At 36.6% G+C, this 26170-nt stretch overlaps 1 long non-coding RNA gene across 9 annotated transcripts in view; it reads right to left on the bottom strand.

Moving 5' to 3' along the window:
- The window catches only part of LOC110352526 (uncharacterized), a 245580-nt gene that overhangs the window by 174544 nt on the left and 44866 nt on the right, over nucleotides 1-26170 (bottom strand). Inside the window, exon 1 of one of the 9 annotated variants that reach the window (XR_011803659.1) lies at nucleotides 6848-6969. The exons of 6 other annotated variants lie outside the window; for them this stretch is intronic. This is a non-coding gene — a long non-coding RNA (uncharacterized lncRNA). Of the gene's footprint in view, nucleotides 1-6847; nucleotides 6970-26170 lie in introns of those variants that run through there. 2 more of the 9 variants (XR_011803661.1, XR_002401580.4) reach the window with 2 other exon arrangements.

Here is a 26170-nt window from a genome sequence, read left to right as displayed (position 1 = left end):
TAGTACTGCCAGTCTGCACAGGACAGGTGTCATAAATCATATTACTTCATCATCTGAGAAATAACTGAGATAAAGAAGTGGGAAAGTTTTAGACAATGAAAGAATCAGAGTAACAGAGGATTGGATGGCGTGTGAAGCAGAACAGAAGAAGAGAATGGCATGAGAGGTAACTGAGGAAGTGAAGGGGGGACAGGTAGCGAAAACAAATGATTTATCAAAATGCTCTTGCAACAGTATTTTCATTTTTATTCTGTTCATTCAACGTATCCTTCTCTCAACTCCACTATCAGTAATTCTTCCCAAACCAGAGGTATGTCAAAAAACAAGATAGTAAGAATTCCCGATTCAAAGAATTCTGAATCTTTAAAAAAGAAAGGAGATATTCAGAACCACAGTAGTTTAAAGAATATGAAGGAGAATGAGTAATTTACATACAAATAACTGAACACAGAGTTTAGCATCCACCCTACTAAACTTGGGACACCTCAGAAAAGAGACAATGGGTGAGGTGGATCAAAGGTCTAGGTCTTAAAAACTAAATAAATTGAGAAATATTGGTCAGAGGAAAAAAAAAAACAAACAAACAAGATCAAGGCTCTCAGTCTGTTCTCAATCAACAGACTGTTCTCAGCCCCCAACATTGTCTGCAATTTAACATCCACTTTACCATCATTCCTTTCAAAGACAAAAGTGAGGTGTCTCTATACTCTGCTCAGAAAGTTCCTGAAAAACTGTGCCTTCAGAAACATACATGCTGTTCTTACTAACTTTTGCCTTTAGAGGGCAAGAAGGGTATTTGGTCTATATAGGGAAAGACTGCACCAGAAAATTTTGGCTTTTGCTACTTGTGAGATGTTTAGGACACCTGAAAGAGATCAAGTGCCAAGTATAAACAGCCTGAAAAGCACAGGACTTTTTGCAGCAAATATCAACAGGACCAAGGCTTTTGAGCAAAAGGTAAGACAGGGTAATTATCCAGACGGTGAGTCAATAGAGGGTATAAGGACTCACATCACAAAGTTTTATTGTTGAAAATCACTGATTTTCAACAATCACTCACACATGATGCTATTTTCTTTCATTCCACGTGTTCATTACCACATCTGTCTTTGGTGAATTGCATCATGTTTCTAAGATGCCCACATATTACATTCTAGCTACTCCATTTCACACTAACAGTAATACTACATAATTCATCAATGTCACTTCAGGCAGTGTTCTGCAGACGTCTTGACCTATAAAAAGAAAGGCAATAAAGATGTAGAGCAGTGTGGGTCTTTGAAATCTGGTGTGTCAAGCCCCCTGGCAACATACCTTCGGTGCTGAGTTTCTTTAACAAACTCCAGCTCAGGATGATTCTTCAGTGAAAGGCAGAGGAAAAGGTGAAGTTTCTAATCCCTATTCTCAATCATTAAAATCACCAATCTGTTAGGAAGTGTTACACAGATGGATAGGTAATTCCTAGACGGAGAGCTCCACAGTTTTGAAGAAATTTATGAATTCTGTACAGTTCAGAGGCACATGACATTCTGCATCCACCAGGTAGGGTCTGTTTTAATGGACACATATATATATATATGCATATATTTGCCTACACAAGGTGAAATTAGAAAGGACTGAACATCAGACATCCACCTGTACACGCAGTCTGACAGCCTGAAAAGTAATCACATTTTCAAGAGCAGCTACCAGGATCCAAACCACTGTAATGCCAATACAGTCATTATAGCAGATCAGAGTGTTATACAGCAACTTTTTACTTCTACATCCATGTAAAGTCAGACTTTGCATGAATCAATGTAAATCCATGAAAAGATAATGTGAGAAAGACTGCAGGTAAGGAAAATACTATTGTGTGTTAAACAACAGTATACAGAATAAAGTAAATTCTCAAACAAGTGAGAGAGATGGCTGGAGTACTTGCACCCATTTCCTTATCACATTGCTCTTCTATGTGACTGCTCTTTGCCTGCAGAAATAAGAGGCACTATGTTAAAGCTCAACACAGACACAAAAGGACTTCAGCAGAATATATTAAAGATTCTTTTTGGTATCTTGCATGACAGTTGCTATTAATATTGAAGCAATGAGGAACCAATGATGTGGAAAAAGTACAGATATACACAGCCTAACTTAAATTCAGCCACATTTCAGGTAAATCACATCAACTAAAATAATTCCCATTGAGGTTTTTAGGTATAAATGCAAGACAGGAGACAATCCTTTTTTGTCCTTGACCTCACCCATTTAAAACAGAACAAAACATCACCACTAACAACAAAAATAAACAAACAAAATAGACTTTTAATGAATCTAGCCACAGCTGTCCCAGTCAGCCAATACCATAACTCACAGAAAAAAAAAAGAAAATCCTTCTCTGTTGGAAGACACAAAGCAAAGCATCTGATAAAGTCTCCTGCTAAGGTACGGTCCTTCTGTCCTGAACGTTAGAATGACATGAAAATAAGTAAAATTACATTTGCAGCCCAGGAAATGAAAACGTGGTCAGGAAAGGCTGAGGTTAGAGGACCAACTCCAACAGGTTTTGCTCCCATAACTTGACACCCAGAAAGAAGCATTACTGCCTCCTAGAATGAGAGAGGATTCTGGAAGCTTGGCAGATAAACATCAAGACCAGTGGCTTGAGAATGTCTCTCTGGTACAGGTAAATTATGCCTACTGTTTGGAGTTCAACACCGTAGCTGGACAGAATGTAGTAATTTTCAAACAAGCTTGAATGATGTAATGACGACTAACAACATCTGATTACTGCCCTGCCTTAACTTCAACATATTTCACTATTTGTTCAGTTAGGCAATCAGGACTGCAGAAAGAAAAATAAAGTTTCCACGGGCAGAGAAATATTGTGATCCCTCACTCCTGTCAATTAGACATTCAAAATAAATAAATAAATAAATAAATAAATCACATTAACTGCCAGGACCTAAACCTTAAAAACCATCCCATTCCCTTGGGTGATATTCAACATGTCAATTCCTCATGCTGTAAAGAGTAAGTGGCTAATTTAGTTGCCATCATGACTATTCCAACACCTCATGGCTGACAAAGATGTCACCCAGACTCAATTAATGGAGTAATAATTGTCCAGTCTTGACTTTCCATGTGTATTTACATATAATCTTCGAGACCTAATCTTTTCATGTATTCTACCAAAAACATGTCCATGCATCCACTTCTACCCAGAGTACATAAGACTAATAACTTGCAGTGACAATTAATGGAAAGGATGCTATAGCTAATAAAATTTTGATATAAAAAAATAAAATCAGATGCTTTATTTCCATTATCATCTAAAGCATTAGTTTTATTTATTTATCTCTTGCTTTTTTTTTTGTTTGTTTGTTTGTTTTGTTTTCCTTTGCATAAAACTAACTTCATTGGAGAAAAGTGAATCATAGGAAAAGTTCTCTACTAGAAAAAGTAGTTTGATTCCATTTTATTTCTGATGCTCAAATTCTATTCCTTCTCTGGCCTTCACATCTGGTCACCATAGCAACAGAAGTGCTGAAAAATCCTCTGCCCATTTGATAATCATTTAATCATTTAACAAAAGAAATTGGGAATTGGAGAGCTGAATAACAGGAAATACCAAAAGGAAAATAAACTCTGGCATCAAAACAAAAACACAACTAATAAAAGAGAAGGAAAAGGACCATGAGTAAAGAGAAACAGACTACAGGACCTTTGCATCTACACAGAAGGTTGGACATTCTGCTCCCTCTATCAGTGTGCATTTTCTAGGGGAGACTGCCTGAAACATCCTTCAAATTACTGAAAATATCCTGAAGAAAAACTCAGAGGATCAGTGTTAAAGTCCAGAAGATGAGCAAGGAGGTAAGGATTCTCCTAATCAATAAAAGCCAAATTTTGCAGTTTCTTTTATGTCTTGCCTCATGTCAAAAGAGGAAGACTGGGCCTACAGGGGTATTCTCAATAAGAAATCTCTGAAATGGTCAATGTAACGGTAAATCCTACAAAAAGTGACATCTCTGTCACCTTTAAGTAGAGGGGCTCCCCGATGATCACAGCACTGTTGTTAAGCAGGTGGTAGCCAGGATCAAGATGCATTCCCTCTCCCAGAAAGATAACACTGTGACAGAAAACTTCACATCTGCCAAGCAGGTATGTTTCATACAGCATATCCTTACCCCTGAAACCAATTAAGTCCAGTTCATCTCTGAATACAGTGGCAGTTACCAATTCTGTCCCCACTAAATCTTTGCCTGGGGTGGAACTGCAGGATAGATGAGCTATGGAAGTGAGGATATCAAATGTTGTTTTTTACAACTAGACTGTGCGCTAGTTTGGCTACCACAACATTGGAGCTACATGATAAAGGCATAACATTGGATCTCATCTCCAGCACAGCCCTCAATATCTAAACACAGGATGTGTTGCTTTTGCTTTTATCGATACCCCAGCTGTAAGTAAAATAAAGAATTCAGGATTTGGTTTCAACAGCCTTATAATACCCATACTCCCAATCCCTCCCCTCAAGAAAACATACATGAAGAACAGTCCATTGATCAGAACACTCTGGGCAGCTTACTAGCCATCTACATAGATATTGACTTGGAAACTATCAAGGTAGTAAATCACTTAACTGACGCTTTCCTCTTGTGCTACAATGGAAAACTGCATCTATCAACAATATTTCATTAAACAATGGTGCATCTGTTCAAGTTAACTCAATGGAATGTAAATTATTTTTAAACCTTGATGCTAGAAGTCAACGACTCCTGTGTCCTGGTAGTCCATTTGCTCTGAGAAACTGCAAATGGCCAAATGCTCTTGATGTACCCTTGACAAAGTGTTGCGTTCCAAAGAAGGTGGTGAGGAGAGGAAAGGCATTTGTGTGAAAGCCACAGCTACTCATGCCTGCCAGAGAAGAGCAGCTTTGCTCTTTAATGGATAATATTGCAAATACCTTACGAAGAATATCTTCTGAATATGCCTCTAGCAGGGAGAAGGTAGAGATTTTTTACATGGCATTGAACCGATAAGCTCTTTTTTAATAATTGCTATTTCTCAGTTAAGAATAATGTATCTTCTGGCTTTTTAAGTTATTCACAATGATTTCTCTAAGGTGTCACATCACTGTGGCATCTCAGCATTCAATGCAATTTTCTGAACAGCCCTATTAGTTAGGAAAATCTACATCATTCCCACTGCAAAGAAAGGAAACTGCTCACTACAAATTTGTCCTTCAAAACCAACATGTACAAAGGTCACTAGTACTGTTTGGAATGAAGGCTTGAGTCTTCACTCCTTTTTGCAATGCTTTCACCACAAAACTCACTTTTCTTGTGTAACGAAGGGATGGTGAGCATTCATCATCCTCAGAGCTTTTTCATTTATGCTTTCTCTTTAATTCAGGAAAGTTTGAATGTGGATCTATATCCACTGACAAGGGCCATTGCCCGATAAAAATAAAATACCAAATAAGAATACTCCAGAACCAGGAATCCTTGGCCTTAACCCCCAAACAGTAAAAGATAAGAGAAGATTTGTTTTTGTAGTTGCTTCTAGATTTGCTTTGTTTCACACACACTGCAATTTCTTTTCTTTTTTTTTTTTTTCTTGAAAAACAAACAAACAAAAAACAAAGGATGCTTCAAATCTAAATTCTTATCACAGACACTGAGGTGAACACAATGGCAGATACAGAGCCATGGGAATTTTCAAGCTGATCTGTAGTCCTTACTCACTCTTGTATTCATGTAACATTGATGTGTATAAGGGTTACCAAGTCTTTTCTTATCCCTAACCTGAAGCACAGAGCTGCAGCACCAGCTTAGACAGATGAGCCATATTGTACCAGAAAGGCAAACAACCCTTCAAGTAACTTTTCCCTGCAAACTCCCATATCTTTCATGTGTCTGAACCTCACAGAAGAATTTCAGCCAGACCTTGTCTCAGTTCTTCTAAAACCCCAGGATAATGATACCAAATCTTTAATATTTTTTTTTCCTCTTACTAGTCTGAACCAAGATCCAATTGATAACTTCCCAGGGTAGGCAAGTAAATTGCAATATGAGATTGGCAAATTCTTATTAAAGTCCACTCTGCATTTCCCTTAGTGATAGATAATCAAATGATGGTACAGATAAAACAGATAAGGTGAGAAGGATCAGGCTGAGCTTTAAAATTTTTATAACACCATTTCAGTGTAGTAATTTAGGCTGGGGTCACCAATGCCAGCAAGAGAACACATGCATGAAATGAGATGTAATTTGTACAAATCAAGGCCTCATAACCAAATCATAACATTACCCTCCACATGCCTGTGCTGCAGAGCAGTGCAGAAACACATCATTCAAGCCTTAGCTAACTCATTTAACTTTTTAGCAGGGTAAATTATCACATGATGACCTCCACGTTATGTAGTCTAAACTGTTACTGATAACCTGAGCTAGATTGTTGTGATTTTACATCTTTTTGTACGCTGTACAGAATTCCTTGCCTTACCTTGCACACATGCAGGTATCTATTTAATCATCAATATCTCTGTTCTATTTTTTTCTTTTATTTTTCTACCTTTCACTCCTTACTTTGAATTTTCTGAAAGATATTCCTACTATGCTTTGGCAGTTTTTTCCATTCATTCTCTACTGGTTCACACATGTGAGAGGGAAGAGGCAGAATCCGAAAAGGAAAACACACTTCTGTTGCAACAAATACTCATAAAGTTAGCAAAGTAAAAGACAGACCTTACCTTTTTCTCTACCTTCTGGGATTTGCACCTTAAAAGCACACCTAGACTGGAGTTCAAAGATTTTCTACCCGTAATTCCATGCCAAAGAAAATAACTATAACGTTTCCTTACCTAGTTATTTGAGTCCAGAAGCCAGAGCTATCAGTAAGTTACCACATCATGAAACTCCTGAGCTAAAGTCACAAGAAAAAGTCAAGGAGTGCTAATACTCCACACCTGATTCTGTAGCACTGGAGGAAGAGGGTAATATGAAGGTAATGAGAGAATCTGAAGCACATGGTTAAAACCAACCACTTAATTCTTTCACCTACTTCAGTTTGTCTCTTCCTTCCAACGGTGTTATGGAGCAGACAGAGTATGAAAATCAAGAATAGAGAATAGAGCACTAACCCTCATTCAAAGACACAAATACACTTTCTTATGAACTCTGTCTCTATGCATTAGAAATATTTTCTTGTGATCCCTGATAAGCACAAAATATTGGGCTATTCAGACCTCTCACTTAACTGGTTCCATATTGGGTCATATATGTGTTGTCATTATACACAGTCTTACGAATCTAAATGGACTCCAGATTGCTATTGCAATGATTTTACTAAGCATGCATCACGTGCACATTCGGCTAACTACTACAAAGAAAAAAAATGATTTAGACTTGAAAGAACTGTGCTCTCTAGTTAGGGTCTGGTTCCCCTTTTCTTTTTTTCTAACTTAATTCAAAGTTGGTAAAAAGTAGCTTCCTTTTAGTGCAAGCAAAAGGAACAGTACATATTCAGTGTACTGAGTGAAATTTTCCAAGTTAAATGTAGACAGAAGGGGACAGTATCGCTTTCCCATATGCATAAATCTTAACATATCTTTTGTTGTTCTAAGGCAGAATTCACCATTAAGTCCCACTGGGGAGGGGTGTGCCATCATTTCTTATGCAGGTAAACTTTGTATGATGCAGAAAGGGTCAATTTTTTTTTGTTTGTTTTATATCCAACGGACTTATTTTTCTTTGAAAAGTTCATCAGTCCCAATATTACACTTATATGATTATCTCCTGTTCTCTAGGACATCTGATTTAAATACTCACAAATTCAGGAATTTAACAGTTAGCACACTGGAGCATCTTTATTACTGAAGAGGAGCTGGCTGTGTTGTAACACAGCTGCTTGTTGCTCCAGTGGGATAAAACAAAATAATTAAGAAAAAAAGATGTCTGATATTTAGCTGTATTTAAGTAACTCACTATTGCTATTTTGTAGTAAGACAATTGTCTACAAAAATATAAGCACTTATTTCAAGTAAATGGCATCTTTCCTACTTATAATTAAACATTATTCTTCAACATTTAAACACCACCTTTATTTCAGAAGGATTCCCAAATGCTCTAAAAACTAATTTGTTGTAAAAGCCTTATATTTAAATTTACCCACACAGAAATGTAGCTACTTCTACATGAGATCCATCCCATAATGGGTCATACTATGGAACAGGCAGCTGGAGAGGAAGTATGAGTTAATTCATTTGAAACTACAAGACAAATTTAATTGGTGCAAAACCACATTCTTTTAAGCTGGAGTCCCTCCAAGACTCTGAACCTAAAATTCTTTAAGCAAATGGAAAACTACAATGTTTATTTTGTTAATAGTCATGCAATTAATCATTTGCTTTTTATATAACTTTACACTAATTATATACTAAGTCGGCTCACATAGGTGGGGAACAGAGCTCAAGTATTTATATTCACATCTTTTTATTTTCAGAGGCATTTTTATTTAAAACCAGTTGCAACAAATTTCACAGTATTTGATCTCTTACTATATAAAGAAATCCAACACCTGTATATGTTAATGTCAGAGACATTTAGAAATAAAAGATGAAGGTGAAAAATGCACTTTGTTCTCATTCCTTTTCAGCTAGGCAAGTCTTCAGTACAGAAAAGTTTTCCAGTTTTATGGATCATGGCTGTGACAGATGAAATATCTGTGCAGCACAAAATTTATTTTTCTAGCAGAAATAATGTTCTACCAGTTGTGCCAGGAGATGGCAAGTTTTATGTGCTTATTTCAATTGAAAACATCTGCACTAGATAATGTAAGCCGCTGGGTCACATGTTAAATAACACTATTATATGTGACTGCATATAACGGCTGTTTTGCATCTCCTTTATAATGGTTTGTAGCTAAGCAGAATTATCTTGGATCATTAATTGAAGTTGCTGTAATATTAACCCTTAATGCATTTATCTCTCTATTTTTTCCAATTAATTAAGGCCTGATTCAGTAAAGTACTTAAATATGAGACATTTCCACAAATATAACTGAGGCACCTACATCTTAACTTAATTACGGAAGGCATTCTCAAAGCACCTGATGAAACCTAAAATCTCAGATCCCCAAAAATTTTTAAACAAGAATTTTCAAACTATCCAGTTTTCTGTTTCTGAATACATAACTGCTAAAGCACAAAAACTGTGTGCATCTCCTTAGAACAGGAGAGCTTTCTAACCAGGTTTTGCAAACCTGAATTGTAAAAGCAGCCTAGATTCTTGATGAAACCTGCTAGAGTGGTAAAACGATATAATACATGCCTATTTCCAACAGCACCAGCAAGACCACTTGTACCTTTTCAGGTAGGCACATGCTTGAGCATCTCACTGGCACCTAGGTAACTGTGATTATCCTGGCAGGTTTTTCAATGATTAACTTGAAACCTGCCATGTGAAAATCATGGTAGTTGGTCTTAATTATGAACTAATACACAGAGAAACACTAATGAAGAAGTAGTATGCACCTGATCACATTAAGGCTACATAGATGTAAGTGATAGACAAAGAAAGTATGGAATGGGAAGGGATGCTTCACGTCCTTTTCATTCTAAGATTTCTGAAAATTCACAATTAAATTCTAGTAACACCAATCAGTGGCTTGTTGAAAGCCGTATCTCTTTGGCTTCTTGATTCTCCCTCACTTAAGAAGCAAATCTGGAACATTTTTTCTAGCTAAGGGTTACATCAATGTAAGACTGGTGTGTTAGTCCATGTTCCCAAATATTTACGACTCTGGAAATGAATAGATCCCATCACATGATAACAGATTAATTAGTTGAGAAAAAATGAAAACTTCTTAGAAAGCAGTGTGCCTTCTATGAGCACTTGGCTGTAACACATGAGAGCAGGTTTCAAAAAGATGGATGCAATCTTATTCAACCCATACTGTTAATCGAGAATCATGGTATATGTACAACTGATTTTCTTCAGCTAAATGAAGGCACTGATGATCTGGTCCTCAATGACACATTTTCCTGGAAGTCTATATTTGACCGGATAAAGGCTAATGATTGGAAGTTATTTCAGATAGCCCTATCCGACTTCTCTGTAGAGCTGCTAGGAGCAGAGAAAATAGATCGTCTTGTGCTTCATCAGTCTAGATCAGTTCTATTCTAACAATTACTGCACAGAAATGAAAGGTGTGAAACAACAAAACCAAGCATATTAGTGTACCAGCATGTCCATTTTAGAACATTTCACATGCAGATCTGGAGTAAGCCATGGATCTGGTATCCACTAAATGCATTTGCAGACCATACTGATAGTTTCAATTCAGCTTCCTTACTTCAGACAGGACTGCAGAACTGACACATTTATGTGTGTTGCTTGCTTTCAGGATTTAATCTCATTTGTTTAACAGCATTATAACTTCCACTAGCAAGACTTTATTCATTTATTTTGACATTCATATGGGCTACCATTGTAATTGTTTCACTATCTCAATATCCATCATAATGGAATCTCAGCAGGGTTTATTCTCTTGGCAATATCTCTTTATAATTAGGGGTATCATATCCAAACTTCTAATCAAACTGGAAGAAGTATAGCGGCTGCATGTAAAGCATTTTATGTAAGTCTCAAGCTAGCAACCTGTGCAGCCCCGATCCAACAAATGCTCAAATGTATTTGCAATCAATGAACTACTGCAAGTAGCTTCATTGCATCTATTAGATATGGTTATCTGATCCTATGCCAAAAGCAAGCCTTCCCTGTATCTAAGTGACAAAAAAGGTTTTGTTTACAACTCACAAAATGATTCTCCAGTTCCTCCACTCCTCCCCAGTCACTTTGCAAAAAACAATATTGACTTTCTCCTGAACGTGATACTATGTAACCAATGAGCCAAAACATAACCTGTCATCACCTAATGGGAAATACTGGAAAATATTTCCAAAAATTCATTTTCTTTCAGGTTGGCTACTTGCTGCTGATTGAGGTGGATCCTAATTCCAAGTTAAGTTTGGGCAGCACATATAAATAATTCTGGCTTCACCATGACAGCCCTCCCCAAAACAGATAGTGCACGGTCAGATCCCCACAAGATTACAGAGCCATCTAGTGCCAAGCTTTTTGTTTAATGCATTCCTTGTAGTGAAAAAATGCACATGCATTATGTTTTCTTTCTTCTGTCCCCTTCCTTCTTATCAGTTGATCCTACAAGAAATGCCAGAGTCCTGTGAACAGGGCTATAAAGCAATGTTCTGTATTTATGCTTCTCAGGAATGAGATTTTTTGTAACATTTGCACACTCCCTGAAAATAACTAAATATGCAAAGAGTTGCAGCCAGGCCCAGAGACAGCTAAATGATATTGATTTAACAAGTGCTATTACACAGATGGAGAGGTCTCTCCAATGATGGTAAGGAGAGGTTCTCAGTGTATTTAACACAGCTGCCTTCTAAATTCTGAAATGCCATAGAATAACTAGGGATGAGGAAAAGGTTGATAACTGGCTCTGGGAGGAACAAACAAGCTGTCATAACAAAGCATGGAGTCAGCAAGGATGTTGTCTAAACTATCATGGGCTGAACCATGACAAAGAAAGGACTACAGGATTTATTGGGAATCAAACATTCTTTTACTAACAAAATTTTGGCACTGACCATGGTCCTTTTACCACATCGCACTGATTTAAAGGAAATAAATTGTGCCACCCAATTAGAAAGAATATAGATAATACAAAAGGACAGAGGCAGGGTTAAAGCTGACACTGAAGAGCTGTAATTTGCAACAAAAATCTGGAAATCAAAAGCCCGCTAGCAAGGCATCCACTGAAGTGGATGAGGTGACAGATACATGTGCTGTCAAGAGGGCGCCTTTACATCAGCTAGTGTTAGTCTACTATCTTATTCAAAAAGTTTTCAGGGTTATGAGCAGCCAGCATTCCAAAGTCTGTTGTTCTTGTTGTTGTTTCATCAAAATTAAAACTCTTTGTGGGCAAAGGTTTCAGTGTCTACAACTATCCCCGCTTATAACTTTTTTTTATTTTTATTTTAAGTGTTGAGGTATTCTAGTTCAAAAGGACAGCTTTGAAACACAAAACCATTTGGAAGTTCAAGCTGAAAAGCACACAGCACTCTGAAATTAATGCCAAAATTCTGTTGATCCAATCTTTTCCCCTCAGCTTAGGTTATTCATTTAGAAGCATTTTTGAGACCTTCACTGTTACATCCATGTTCAGAAGAGGAGCTAGTCTGAAACCTTTCAAGATAGTAAGCCAAAGTTTTATTTTGTTTTACTAAGGATCTTCTACTGTTGCCAGAGAGTCTGTCTTTACAAACTGGTGTTTTCTTCACAGCCTGCGAGTGAGAAGTTTGCCCACACATCGACAGGAGGCAGCTCTGTCAGAGTGGGTTTTGAAACAGGACCATCTGATCAGAGCTGCTGTTATCACTTCAGATCAGAATAGAAATTAGTTTTCTTGTCCACATTTTTGGGGGTTCTCTCTCTTCTCTCTCTTTCCCTTTCCCTTTTTTTTTTTTTCCCTTCCCCTTTAAAGGAGAAAGCCAAGCTTAAATAGGCCAAACATACAGGAAAGGAAGAGGAGAGAAGCCAGGTACAGAAGATAAGAAACAGATTCTGCTCAATCTTGCCACGTTGAATCTCTCTCCCAATGTTCAGGTCCAAAACAACACCACCTGTGGAAGGCTTTTTTAGAATATCCATAGAATCAATGAACACAGGTCTGTAAAGGACCTGAAAAGGTGATCTGGTGAACTGCCTTTCTCTAGGAGGATCAGCTCTATCTGCACATACCCCGGGGCAGCCTGCTCCCACTCTGCAGCAACTGTGACACTTTCCTAGACTAAACAACCCATTCCTCTTGGTATTCCATGATTAATAGTTTTTTTTTTCTTCACTTTTCTCTAGATTCTCTTCTGATCCAAATTTTCCTGAACTGCAACACCCAGATCAAATATTTCAGTCATTGCCTTACTGTTTCTGAGGAGAATGGGAGAATTACACTGTGTACCTTAAAAATAATCATTCTTGCTTACATATCGGTATGGTGTTCATCTCTTTTTACAGTAGAGTGAGATTGTTAACATAGTCATTCTGCCATTAAGTACAACCCTGTTTCTTTTCCCTCATAACATGACAATGACAGCTGGTACAACTAAGAGACAGACTCTGCCTCCCCAAAACTTTTACTGGTGGTGCCTGTGAGAAAAATAATAAAAATAATAATAAACAACCAAAAAAAATCAAATTAAAAATGAAAATGAAAAAATAACAGAAAAAGGAAATGAAAGGATTATCTTTCACATCTCTGGTATAAAACCAACACATTCTTCCCTTGAAATGGAACAAGTGAGTTACAGAGACACTGAGTTGCACTGAAATGGAAAACCCCAAGACACCATTTTTAGAAAAACACTTTTCAGAGAATAACTGTGAGGCAAGAAAATGTATGGTTCTAGTAATTTTGCCCTTGATAGCATAATTGCTGTTACTATTCAGAATCCTAGAGGGTCTGATTTTACAGAGGTGCTGAGCAGGTGCAGTTTCCATTGATTTCCAGTGGAACTGCAAATGATCAGGACTTTTGAAAAATCCATACCTACTGTGATCCAATCCTTACAAAAATGTTGCTCTATTTCATATTACCTGAAAGTTATTTATTTCCCTCCATAGGTATTTTCAATACAATTCTTCAATAAATAATAAATCACACAAAGAACATATTTCAAAACACCTGATTTCTAGCAAATGCTTTGCATGTCTAGAAAGCGTCTAGTTCTTTAATGTTTGGGAGAGTTGTTTTTTAGTATCAGTCAAAGATTTCTTTTAGGACACAAATTCTCTCTGTATAAGCTTGGCAGATAACAGTGCATGATCTGAACGAGCAACAGCACTCAAAATTTATAAAAGTAACTGGTTCAGAGCTCAGCAGACCATGCAATACAGTGAAGCAGATACCGTACGCAACAGGTATTTCCTGTTTACTTGCATTTTAGAAACTAAAGTTTGGATTTAAACAGCTGCTGACTTTGTTTTGTGTTTGAAGGAGAAAGAAGAGGACAGGAAAGTGGACTTCTGATGTAGGGGAATGAAATATGCCTAACTTCGTTGGCAAATCTGTCATGGTGTTGTTAAGTGTAAAGGAAGGAAGGGAAGCAGAAATGAAAGCAATAGGTCATCATTTGAATAGTATATATCTTGAATGAATAATAGGAAGCAAAGCAACAGGAGAAAGCAAATGTAAACACCAAAGGGGACCTCAGTGGAGTACTAAATCAACACTATCATACAAAAGAGAGTGCATTAATAGAATTATAAACACACATTTACATATTTTACATTTTCTCATTAAATAAAATCTACCATGAATGGATAGCTGATTTATAACAATTTATTTGATCAATGAGCTGAGATTTTGTTTGTGATAAAATAACTAAATCCTTACAGAAAAAGTTGTAAGGCCAGATGCTTGCTCCACGAACCATTCTGCAAATAAGTATACCGGACTGAAACATTTTATCAAATTAAATTCTAATTATTTTGTTGTGTTTTTGTTTTGTTTTATTTCATAATTAAAATACACTGGTCTTCCAGCCAAATTGCTTAAGTCATCTGCCTAATAGTTTGACATAAATAATGAACAATCTCAAGGCAAACAGTCCTCAAAAACAAACAAACAAACAAAAACAACCACACATGTAAGTTATTAATCGAAACTACCCAGAGACTATTGACAAATAAAAATGACATTCATGGATATCAGGACCAATTCACGAAAGATTTGCACAAAGAAGAAACAGCTGAATTCATAATTATTATTCTTTACTTCAATAATTCAACCAACCAACAAACGAAGAAACTACCTTAAATGAATAACCAGTAATAATCTGGGTTGCTTACCGAATAACCACAGAACACTAGATAATGTTCCCTAATATTTCAGAGAAGAATAAGAATAACCACATGACAAGACACATTATGAACAGTAATCTGTCTAGTGAGTAACTTGATCCATATGCTGTTTCACCACACTAAATCATTCTAGATCTGGATTCTGTGCATTGTTTGCTGACAAAACCTCAAAAACATGCTTTTTAAAGAAGATGTGGAAATGAAGCAGAGTAAGACTGACTAGATTTCTGGGAATATGAAGGAAATCCTTTTCAACAACTTCTTCAAAATGTTCCCAAATGTTCTATATCATTGACTTTTCTTAAAATTGAAGAATACATCTCATAAAATAAATTTTACATATATGTATTATTCATTAAAAGGAATATAATTTTAAATCAAAAATACTCTTCAGAACATTTTCCTTTATAAAAAAAAAAATCAAAATGTTGGTGTTTTAATCATGTTAAAAATCTGTAAACTTAGATTACTTAGATTTTTTTTCAGATTAGTACTGTTCTTAGAAGATCCACTTCTAACTACATGACAGTCAACAAAAATGTCATATAATTTACCTTGCAGAAGAATATACAATTTATGAATTCTTCTTTATGAATTCTTTATGGTTTTAATTTAATTGAAATTATCAACTGGAAATAAATAGCCAAACCTGTTATTTTGACTGATATATTCAAAACAGGGGAAAAAAAAAAAGTACTAATTTAATATTTGAGTTAAAAAAATAGATTTCGTTTTTCATAAGGAAAAAAAAAACAAAAAACAAAAAACACAGTAAATCATCATCATCAAATCACCAAATTTCATCATTAAAATTTATTTCCCTGGTTTCAATTCCATCTCTTCTGCTATTGTCACTATTACCTGACATAATATTATCAAAGCTCTCCAACAACATTTTTCTTCCTACCTACATCGTTCTACCATCCAAATACTTACTTCATATAAGTACTCATCTCTACATCCAGAAGCACCTACCAAAAACCCAATAACACAATGGTCTGCATTCCCTAAAACCCGGTAAACTCTACTGTAATGCCTGGAGAGACTGCCAAACTTGCCTGGGCTGACAGCAATATTTTCAAGGGAAATAAAAAGAAGATATTTCGTAGGAGGCATTTTAGTTTTGAAGAGATATGGTTAATACCAAAAGCTGTATCTTTCTTTCCAGGCCAAATACTGGAGGGCCTGGAAAGCCAAGAGATTTCACAATTTTGATTTTTATGTGAATTGTTTACAGCAGCTCAGTCTTTGTATTATCACTTTTTTTAAATTATTATTATTTTTTGCATGTCTTAATATTCTTTATGTCCATCTCCTCCATCCATAAAAGTTTATACCAAGATCTAGTTGTTTTGGAGATGCAGAAGAAAAAGCGTAACCATAATAGACCTGGTATTGCCATGACCTTGAGTCTTTAATGACAATGAATTTGAAAATAGGAACTGAGCAAAATTTAGAATCAAACTCTCTGCAACTTTTGGTTTAATCCTGAAGCTGAATAGAAACATTGAACAAATGCCAAGGAACTAAATACAATCAGAAATTCAGAAGAGAAGGGTCTGGGGAGATCTTATAGAAACCTTGCAATTCTTAAAGGGGGCCTATTGGAAGGATAGGAAGGGACTCTTTAACAGGGAACATAGCAATAGGACAAAGGGGAAACAGTTTTAAATTAAAAGAGGGGAAATATAGATTAGATAGTAGGAATACATTCTTTACTATAAAGGTGGACTAGAACAAGCTGACTGGAGAAGCTGTGGACGCCCCATCCCTGGAGGTGTTCAATGCCAGGTTGAACCGGGCTTTGGGCAACCCGGTCTGGTGGGAGATGTCCCTGCCCATGGCAGGGGGATTGGCAGAAGATGGTCTTTGAGGAACCTTCTAACCCAAACTATTCTATGATTCTGTGACTGTTTGTCAACAAGTTCTATTTTGATATATTCAGTTAAAACAACTGGATTTCACATAAATAAATTATTTGATTGTTCAGTTGTATTTCAGCATTTAACTCCATCTCTTAAACTAGTTTTGCCTCCAGTCTCCATAATAGGCAGACTGGCCACCATCAAGACCAAAAGGAATTTACCTGCAGCATACACTAGCCAAGAATTGTCTCATGATTCAAAAAAAAATCATTAGAGAATACATGCTTGACCAAAAACCCAGCTTGTAAAAGAAATTAAGTTCTATAAAAGTGGAATTTATCTATGAGAGAGAGGAGGAGGAAAACAAATAAATAAATAAATAAAAGCCACTTTATATATATATTTAATATTGATCTGAAACAAAATAATTTAGATGAGTGTCAAAAACAAAATCAATAGTCTGATTCAGGTCAACTAACATGAAATAAAATAGCAATTTTAATTTAAATTCTCTGTCAGAAAAATATGACACTTAAAAAAAACGCTATCATGCTTTTTTTCCCCTTTGAAATTACATTTCACGGTAGAATATCATTTGGGTGAAAAATTCCCAACTACCTCTAGCCAAAATCCATGTTCAGGTACTAAATATGCTTCCTGACTTTGCAGAGGCAGAATACTCTGTGCTTCCACCAGAATGTATTAATTCATAATATAACCAGAAGTTATATTCCTATTCATTAGTCTATTCATTCCTATTCATTAGGACTATATAGCACAGTCAATAGAGATTCCCTGAATTATGCTCAAATTAGGTAAAATAAATAAATAAATGCAGGGATGAAAAATCCACCATGCTTCTCAGCAAGATTAAGATCTTTGAAAGGTTAAATATCTTCATTGCTAAATATTTGTACCTGTTTTATAGTCTAAATTTATCCTGTTCCAATTTCTAGACAATAGCTTTTCTTATACATTGATCTGCTAGACTGATGAGCTTTTTTCTTATAACATTACCATTCCCCATGTAGTTAGCTACAAACTGTGATTAAATCCTGCCCAAGCCTGGTCTTAGGATAAACAGATTGCACAGAGTCTTTGACCATAATGGATATTTCTGAGTACTTTATTTATACTTGCATCTATTCTTTGATAAGAGCGTGCTGCTGTTAACAGACTGAGTGCAACACATCCATAATTTGGTCACAATTTTGAACACAATGCCTGCTACAGTGCCCCTGAAGCTTAATGGAAAGCTTCCACTAGGACATGAAGGGCTTGGATCTATACTGCAGAGTACATGCTCTTTTGTGAGAGCAGAGTACCAGCCAGGATGTTGGCTGCTCACCTGCCTGCCTTGGTTTCTCCCCAGCTCCCAACTAAAAAATTCTCTGCATCCATTTAGACAGCTTGTGTCCCACTGAGACTTTGACCTTAACAGCATGCCCATTAGGTCAAAATAAAAGCAATACAACACATATAAACTGAGCTGTCTCCAATGTACAGTTTGTGAATGCTCTTTTTATTGCTTGATTTAAGTGGAAGAATTTGGAAATCAGGACTGAAAAATTCTCTTCCCTTATATTCCTTTATGGGGGAATCAATAGGTGTTCCTTCTCTAAATGCTTTTGATGATCAAAGGTTAAACATTACTTTGTTGGTGGAACAAAAGCATTCAACATGTTCCTCAGTTACTTAAAAGTCTTTAACATGGGTATGCAGTTTCTGAGAAGCAGCTACCTTTAGCATAACAAAAGATTCACTTTTAAAAAAATAAGACATGCTTGTGGCACAAACAACTCATCTCCAAGTGAGTTTCACAGTTTCAGTGACTGGTTCCTTGAGATAAGGACAAAGTTCATTCACGTAATTTTCATTCATGATGCTGACTTCGGTTATACTGTTTTCTTTTTGGATTCACAATGCCTTCTCTACAAAGGACTTTAAAGAAATTGAATTAAGAGACTGCTTCTCACTGACAAAGGTTGATTTGTTACCAGTCAGTAGACAACCTCACTGGCCAAATGATAGCAGCCTGAGTCAGTCTCTCAGAGAAATTTCACTTCATGGAATGACCTACTGGATAGAAAGGAGTATTTCATATACTTTTTAGTTTGTGGACCAGCCAGCTTCCCAGACAAATACTATTATGAAAGATTATAAAAAGCCTCTGGTCAAAATATGATATTTTGAACCAAAACCTGGAATAGTATCCTCTCATCACCCAAACAAAAAATGTAGTTAGTGCTTTCTGATTATTTTTTTTTTTTGCGATTGAACCTTTGAAAAATAATTGCTGCAGTTTTTGTGACAAGCATCATAGGGCTTGCATGTGTTGATCTGCCTTAAATTAACAAGATACCTGAGCTAACCTATTCCCTCCAGCCCCAGTCTTTGTAGAAACTGAATAGCTCTATTTCTTTTCCATAAGTCTCATTTTTATTTTTCATCATCATTTTTATCTGCTGACTGCTGAAACTTGCATTTTGAAGCAAAAGGAGTCTTTGTTTAAAAACCTTCCTGTTGTTTGATAGTTCATCATGAAGCAATGTGAGGTCGTTTCACCACATTCTTAGTCCAGCACATTAACATTATCTGCTCATCTTTTCACTTGTCTGTGTAACTGCCAGTCAAACAGCTGATCAGCCTTAGCGATCTCACAGGTTTTATGACATTTGACCAAGTTAACCTTGAAGGTGTTATTTTACTTTCATTTCTCAATTCATCAAACTGAAAGTTGCTTTATCATAAAGCACTACATTCTCACCACTTCATTGTTAGATATTCTTATCGATTGCTCTTCTATTTCAAACAAACAACAGTAACCAATCTCTTTGAAGTGCTCTTTGTGGCCAGGTTGCCTTGGCAATAAAGGTATGTGGAAAGAGGAAATACTACCTCTCAGAAAAAATTTGTATTTTGAAATCTGGTTGCCTTCAGAAGCAAGCCCCATCAGCAAAAAGAAATGGGGCCCTGACTCTCTAAGAGTAAGTGAAATAACCCACTGGTTATTCAAAAGCCCTGAAACTGCCAATGCAAAGGCAATTTTTAGCAGAATGCTGAGAAGGAGGACAGAGAAGCTGTCAAGAAACTACTCTGCTGAAATGAAACCTTATCTGTGATAGATTTTAACTTCAGTGACTAAGAAAATTCCAACACAAGTTGCTCAGTCATAATTTTGCCGGCTAGCTCTATTTGGCAACTTGTCAAGTTGAAAGGGCACTTTAATGCTTTTAATTTTCTCTGTAGCATTTTAGATTTTAGTCAGCATCCTTCCCCTGCTATACAACAAACAGCATGAGTATTAAATGATATCTGGAAAAAACATGTTAATATTAAGAACTACTACATACAATGTATACAAGAAAAGATGTCAGAGGAAATTCCTTTCTTTCTAAAAAGCTCCCCAAACTATGTATAACCTAAGTAGCCCCCAAAACTAAGTTTATTTTGTGAAATTGCAGAAGTGATTCATTGGTAAGAATTAAAAATTTAGTCCTTTGTCTAGAGTCTGTAATTCAAAATTCCACTTACGTAGAGGCCTGGAGTGTAAAAATTTTAACACATCCTCCCTGGTTCTAACCTATCTGTGCCATATGGAATGGACACAGCACGCTGGCAGAAAAGAGCCTCTGTTGTTTTAGCTTCCTTATTCAGAGGAGCAGTCCAGCTACCTAGTCAGATGCTGCTACTCAGTTAATGTATTGCCTTACATGAGAAGGCTTTCACTAAATAGCCACTAGCAGAAGAGGCTTGATTACAAAAGCAAGAAAGGCATAAGTTACATTACAGTTATGCACATGAACACGTAAATAACAGTACCAATAAATTCTATATAACTTTTCTGTCACACAAAAACAACATTAAAAATACTTTAAAAGCTTCATATCCATGAGGAAAAAGGAAGGAAAAGGATTTATATTCACCTCAGATGGCAATGCCTCAAAATATGCCTATACATGACAATTCAGCACTCAGAGAAATATCCTAACTAAAAGCTCCCATTTCATCCTCTAGCATGGGTGGCCAAAAAAGGAATTTGCATGTGGCACAAATGTTGATTCTCACCTACCTGATGCAAATCAATTAAAAAAATGTCTAAAACAAAATGAGATTGAAATCACCTGATGGTTATTCTTTAGCAACTTTAATATTTTTCAGTGTAAGACATTCTCTATCTTATTACAGAGAATTTGAAGGATCTGAGATAGGGCTCCAACCAGCTTACAGTTACTTCCGAGGCTTTGATAAAAACTCAATAATGCTTTACTTGTTTTGAGAAATATCCGCGATCCTGCTTCAGAGTTGCAAGACATGACTGAATAATATGGAATTGAAAACCAATATTCTTTTATGAATGCAGCTACAGAATGTAGCGGATTATAAAGTTACTTTAGCAATCACCAGCACAACCGAGCCTTACATTACGATGTGGACTGATGGCAAGTATGAAGTTGACAAGTTGTATTTATTTGGGAAACTCATGGAAGAGGATAAATACATTTGAAATGAGAATTTATCTCTAAGTTAACATACAAAGGAAGAAATATTTAATCCACTGAAGGAGAGTGGAACAAAAGTGAATGAAAAATTGTACCACAGTCCATGAAAAAAAAAAAAAAATTTTTTTGGTATCTAATCCAGCAAATAAATTTAATGTCTCAGCTGAGCCCAGGTGTATAAAGAAGAGTCAAATACTGAGGACTATGTACAGAAAAAACTATGAGAAAACACCTCCTTATTAATGCTGCAGAAGAGATGCAGGCTGAGCGTATGTACTATTCCAAACAGTAAGGAGTGACACCAGTAAGTAAATCAATCTATATAGGTTTTTAATTTGATATTCTTTGTAGTCAAGACACATGAACATGGAGAATATGATGAATGCTAGGAAAGAGCTGCAGACCTGTGTCACTTCTCAGGTGAGCATCACTACTCACAGCAGCTCTTGAGGAAAAAAGCATGTCTAAAATGAGGATATTCTCTTTCTCCTTAAAAGTGCACTGGGTTTAGATTGATGATGGAGTTACTGTAGTTGGGTAAATTGAGTTTCTCATACTCTAGTGTATTGAGCCACTTTGGTGTGACAGTAAAAATCAGCATTCTGTTCATTTCTATGAACAGCTCATAGACTGTAATGGACTCATCAGTGAGACATTACTTCCCCACTGTCATAGACAGGAAAACAAAGCCATGGAGGATGTGGAAAAGGCTCCTACAACAACTAGTTTCAAGGTACTACTTGGCCAATTTTAGTCTCCTTACTTTGCCTCTTTAAAGTCAATGTAGAAAACTGAGCAGCAGGGTTGCAAAAGTACGTAGAAAGTGTGCAGCAGCAGAAGACACTGAATTCAAGTTCCTAAGAGCTAAATGCACATTGTATATATGTCAGAAGTAATCTCTCATCCAAGATGAACATTTACTTATGGATGGAGCTAGGATCAAATTATAGAACTAGAGATAGAAATTAAAATATATAGACAAAACCAGAGTTGCATTTGCACCATAACCTGAAGCATATGTACTGCGTACTTTTTCCTTCTCCTTGTTCTCACAAATCCTCCTCTGCAGTTGTATAAACTAGAAATGGGACTAGATCCAGGATATTCTCATTCTCAGAGAAATTTCACCACCATTAATCTGTACAGTTGATGCTGACTCTCATATTAGCCCAGAAAATTCATAATTATGTCAAGAAATATGAATCAGCTCCAAAAAGAAAATCTGAGGGCCCCTTTACTTCACAACATATTTGTAAGCTGCGCTAGGGTGGTCTCCTACTACAAATAATGTATATTCTTGAATATCGTGTCAGGAAATGATGGAACAATACAGGCATAGAGACACAGAGCCATTGGATGGCAAGCAGTTGTAGAGGAAGAACATAATACTTTCCCATCTTTGGAAGAAAAGCCCAAATATTCTGCAGATTTTAGCTTGATTTACATTGTGCCTGTGGAAATGATCTTAGTCATATTATGTGCTGACCTCTCCATTTCCTTCTTCATAACCACTTGAACATGGCCAATTTCTGTCAAACTTGACAAGCTGGCAGTGGTATCAAAGGTATTGAGTTCCTACAGGTTTCATGCAGATAAGCAGCAGCACAATTGTTCTCATTGAGGGAAGGACTGCAGATTAGGCTCATTCTTTGTTGGATACCAGAGAAGCTATACTAATGAGTTCTGCCCCAGAAGAGGCTGCTACCCATGCCCCAGATGTAAGAAAAGTGGCAAAGGAGTATGCTCATTTTTAAATGTCAGTTTCTGGCCAGGAGACACCAAGCTGGGGAAAGAGTCACTGGGACTTTGCCTGGTGGACTATTTGTTTAACAAAATAGTATTGGTGCTCTGCTCTAGCTCTCACCTCAGGCTCGGAGCTGGGAGCTCCTGGCAAGGGAAGGCACCTGCCCACAGGCAGAGTAAGGCCCCTCAGTCCTCCATGTGATTTGGCATGTGACTTTTCAGGAACAGTTTTTATTCATTTTGCTGTAGAGACAGGTGGCAAGAAAGGAAAGGTAGACAGAAAGAGGGAAGCAGGTAAACAAATTAGCTCCAGAAAAGCAGTGATGTAATCCCCACTGGACAGGCTATCATAATATGTCATTTAAAACTGCTGGGATGTTTAAGGGAATTAATTAGTTTACAGTTTCTATAAATATATTCTTGAGTGGCAGGTGTTCTGGCATCCATATGCAAAGCTGACTGCCCAAATACAATTGTGAAACCACCCGCCAGGAAAAAAAAAACATGTTTATCTGCTGAGAAAATAGATATGTTGCGGCAATCTGTTCTCAGAGCAGCATGCCTGGCAAACCTCTTAACTCTGTCATGTCCACATAATCATGGAGTGAAATGTGGATGAAGAGCTAATACCCTGTGTGACAGCTGAGAACATTATTTTTTACATTGGTGTTCTTGGTTTTGAATATTTCTTTTCTCACCAAAATAAATAAATAAATAAATAAATTATAACTTACTTGCTCATCATAAAACACTGAACAGCAAATTCCACCCTCTACAGTCACTTAGTTTTTAACTGATGTTAGTAAAAAGTGATTCAGCTCCTCAGTCAAATGATTGCAAGTCTTTTCCTATGTGTAATCTACAGTTCTTCATACTTGTATGCTTCTTTGGTTCAGACACAGTATCTATATTTAAACTAATGCAGAGTTTGAAATTCTAGCCTTTAGCATTTAGGCTTTCAAATATTAACAACTAACGTGCAATGCAGAAAACTGCGTTCTTTTGTACTATAAGATACTAAGTTTACTTGATTATAGAATCATGGAATAATTGAGGTTGGACAAGATCTTTGGAGATCATCCGGTTCAACTAACCATGCTCAAGGAGAGTCAATCACGGCAAGCAAGCTGCTCAGGGCCATGTCTAGTTGGGTTTTGAACATCTCCATGAAAGGAGGCTCCACAACTTATTTGGGCATCAGTTCCACTGTTAAGCAGAAATATTTTGACTAGAACATTCTTTATTATTATTATTATTATTTTTAATTATTTTTCCCATACTAGAGTAAAACAAAATTGATTTTTTTTTCTATACAAATATTAATTATCAGCAACAAAGACTATAAAGTAATTCTTACTAACTGTACATATTCAGCTGAAGTATGTTCAGCTGAATGGTTGAAATCATAGATTGACTGCACTATTTATTGCCTTACAAATAATCTGGTAATATACCACTAGGAATTTTTGAAAAGTACAAGGATACATATACACACACAATACACAAGCTATAATGAGACTTTTCCAAACATCTCACCAACATGTAGTCTACAGGAAGTTCCAAGTGTTTCCTGAGTTATGATATTCTCCAAAGTCAGTAGTTTCCATTTTTTGTTATTACTTATCTTAGTTACTCATGCAACACTTTCTGCTGACAGCTTGATTTTATACTGTATGTACGTATGTATGTACATATGGCAATGAAAGGGATTTGGAATAGTACAGAATTGTAACAGTGTGAATAAATGAACCTTATCACTTATCACCATGCAAAATAAAAATAAATAAATAATAATTATTAAAAAAAAAAAAAAAAAAAAAAACAAAAAACAAAAAACAACACCATCTCTCTTATGACTATAAGAGAGATGTAACCCAGGGCAGCTGAAGGCATACTTCCTTGTCACATGCTTTGGTTCTCAGGCTTCCCTTAGGATAAGGCTTGCAGGGGTGACATGAATCACTAGTGAAGCCACAGCAATCCAACCCTGTGGCCATATCTTTTGGTGAACAGAAAACCCACCAACTCTGTCTAAAAGACCTCTCTGTGCTGCACCTATGAGAACCTGCCCCTCATTTTCAAAGCAAAGGAACCACATTCTGGCAAATGGTACACAAGTAATCTACTGTCTCAACATGTTCTCTCTGCTTCTTTCACATTTCTTTCTTTTCCACCAACACAGTGTATCGCCTCATTCTGAATATGGTGCTCTGAGGCCACCTCCCAGGGACAACAGTCTGCTAGGAGTAACTAGTCATTACAGAGCTTTCTTCACAACATGGGTGACCCATCTCTGTGGTGAGGGCTGATGTGACCCTTTGTGGGGGTAATCACAGTTAAATAAGTTAAATAAGTTAATCACAGGTAAATAAGACTAAGCTAGGCTAAGGTAGTACTCAGTTGTCACTCTACAGGGATCAAAATGTATATTTGACAAAAGAGTATTTATCTTTATAGCGAGATAACAGAAAAACAGTGCTTGGAAATCTGTTAAAAGCTGTCTGCTGCCTGTAGCTGACATTCTGTAGCTAGGAGGCAGTCGTGATGTTTCACCACAACCCTTACCAATTACACAAAATTTCTACAGTGCCTGTAGAAATTAATTGGAATTAAAATAGCAACAACAACAAAAAGTATCTGTGACTCTAGGCCCCTATAGCACCTTCATTAATTTATACAATACAGTGAAATACAGCAGCATTAATCTAATAATTTCAGTGGGAATACAACAGTGTACAGAAATTACTTCCTTTCCCAAGATTGCTCTGAGAAGTTGGCTCTCAGCTTTCTCCAAATTTTCTCAAACAACTGAATTTTGCAGCAGCCCGAGAAGGCACCACAGAAAGTCAGTCTTTGACCCTAGGACAGGCAGCAATTTCAGTTTGCTTACAGCCATCTGAGCTGCTCCCCTCTTTCATAATGAGAAAGCTCCCGTTTAAGGATTACAGCTGCTCCAGCATGGCCCAAAGGAGAAGTCTCCCCATGTATCAAGTCCCAAGTCAAAGCCAGGAGCTTGTTTCAGCTCAAAGTACACACAGTTTATAAAGCACCGGGATCACATTTGCCTATACAAAACGTTCCCCCTAATGAATACATGAATTTCTCACTAGCTGCAGTTTCCCAATGATTTAAA

The sequence above is a fragment of the Anas platyrhynchos genome, chromosome 1 (genome assembly GCF_047663525.1).
Source record: "Anas platyrhynchos isolate ZD024472 breed Pekin duck chromosome 1, IASCAAS_PekinDuck_T2T, whole genome shotgun sequence".
NCBI lineage: Eukaryota > Metazoa > Chordata > Aves > Anseriformes > Anatidae > Anas > Anas platyrhynchos.
Note: the sequence above shows the minus strand (reverse complement) of the source record. Positions and strands in the feature narration are given on the sequence as shown.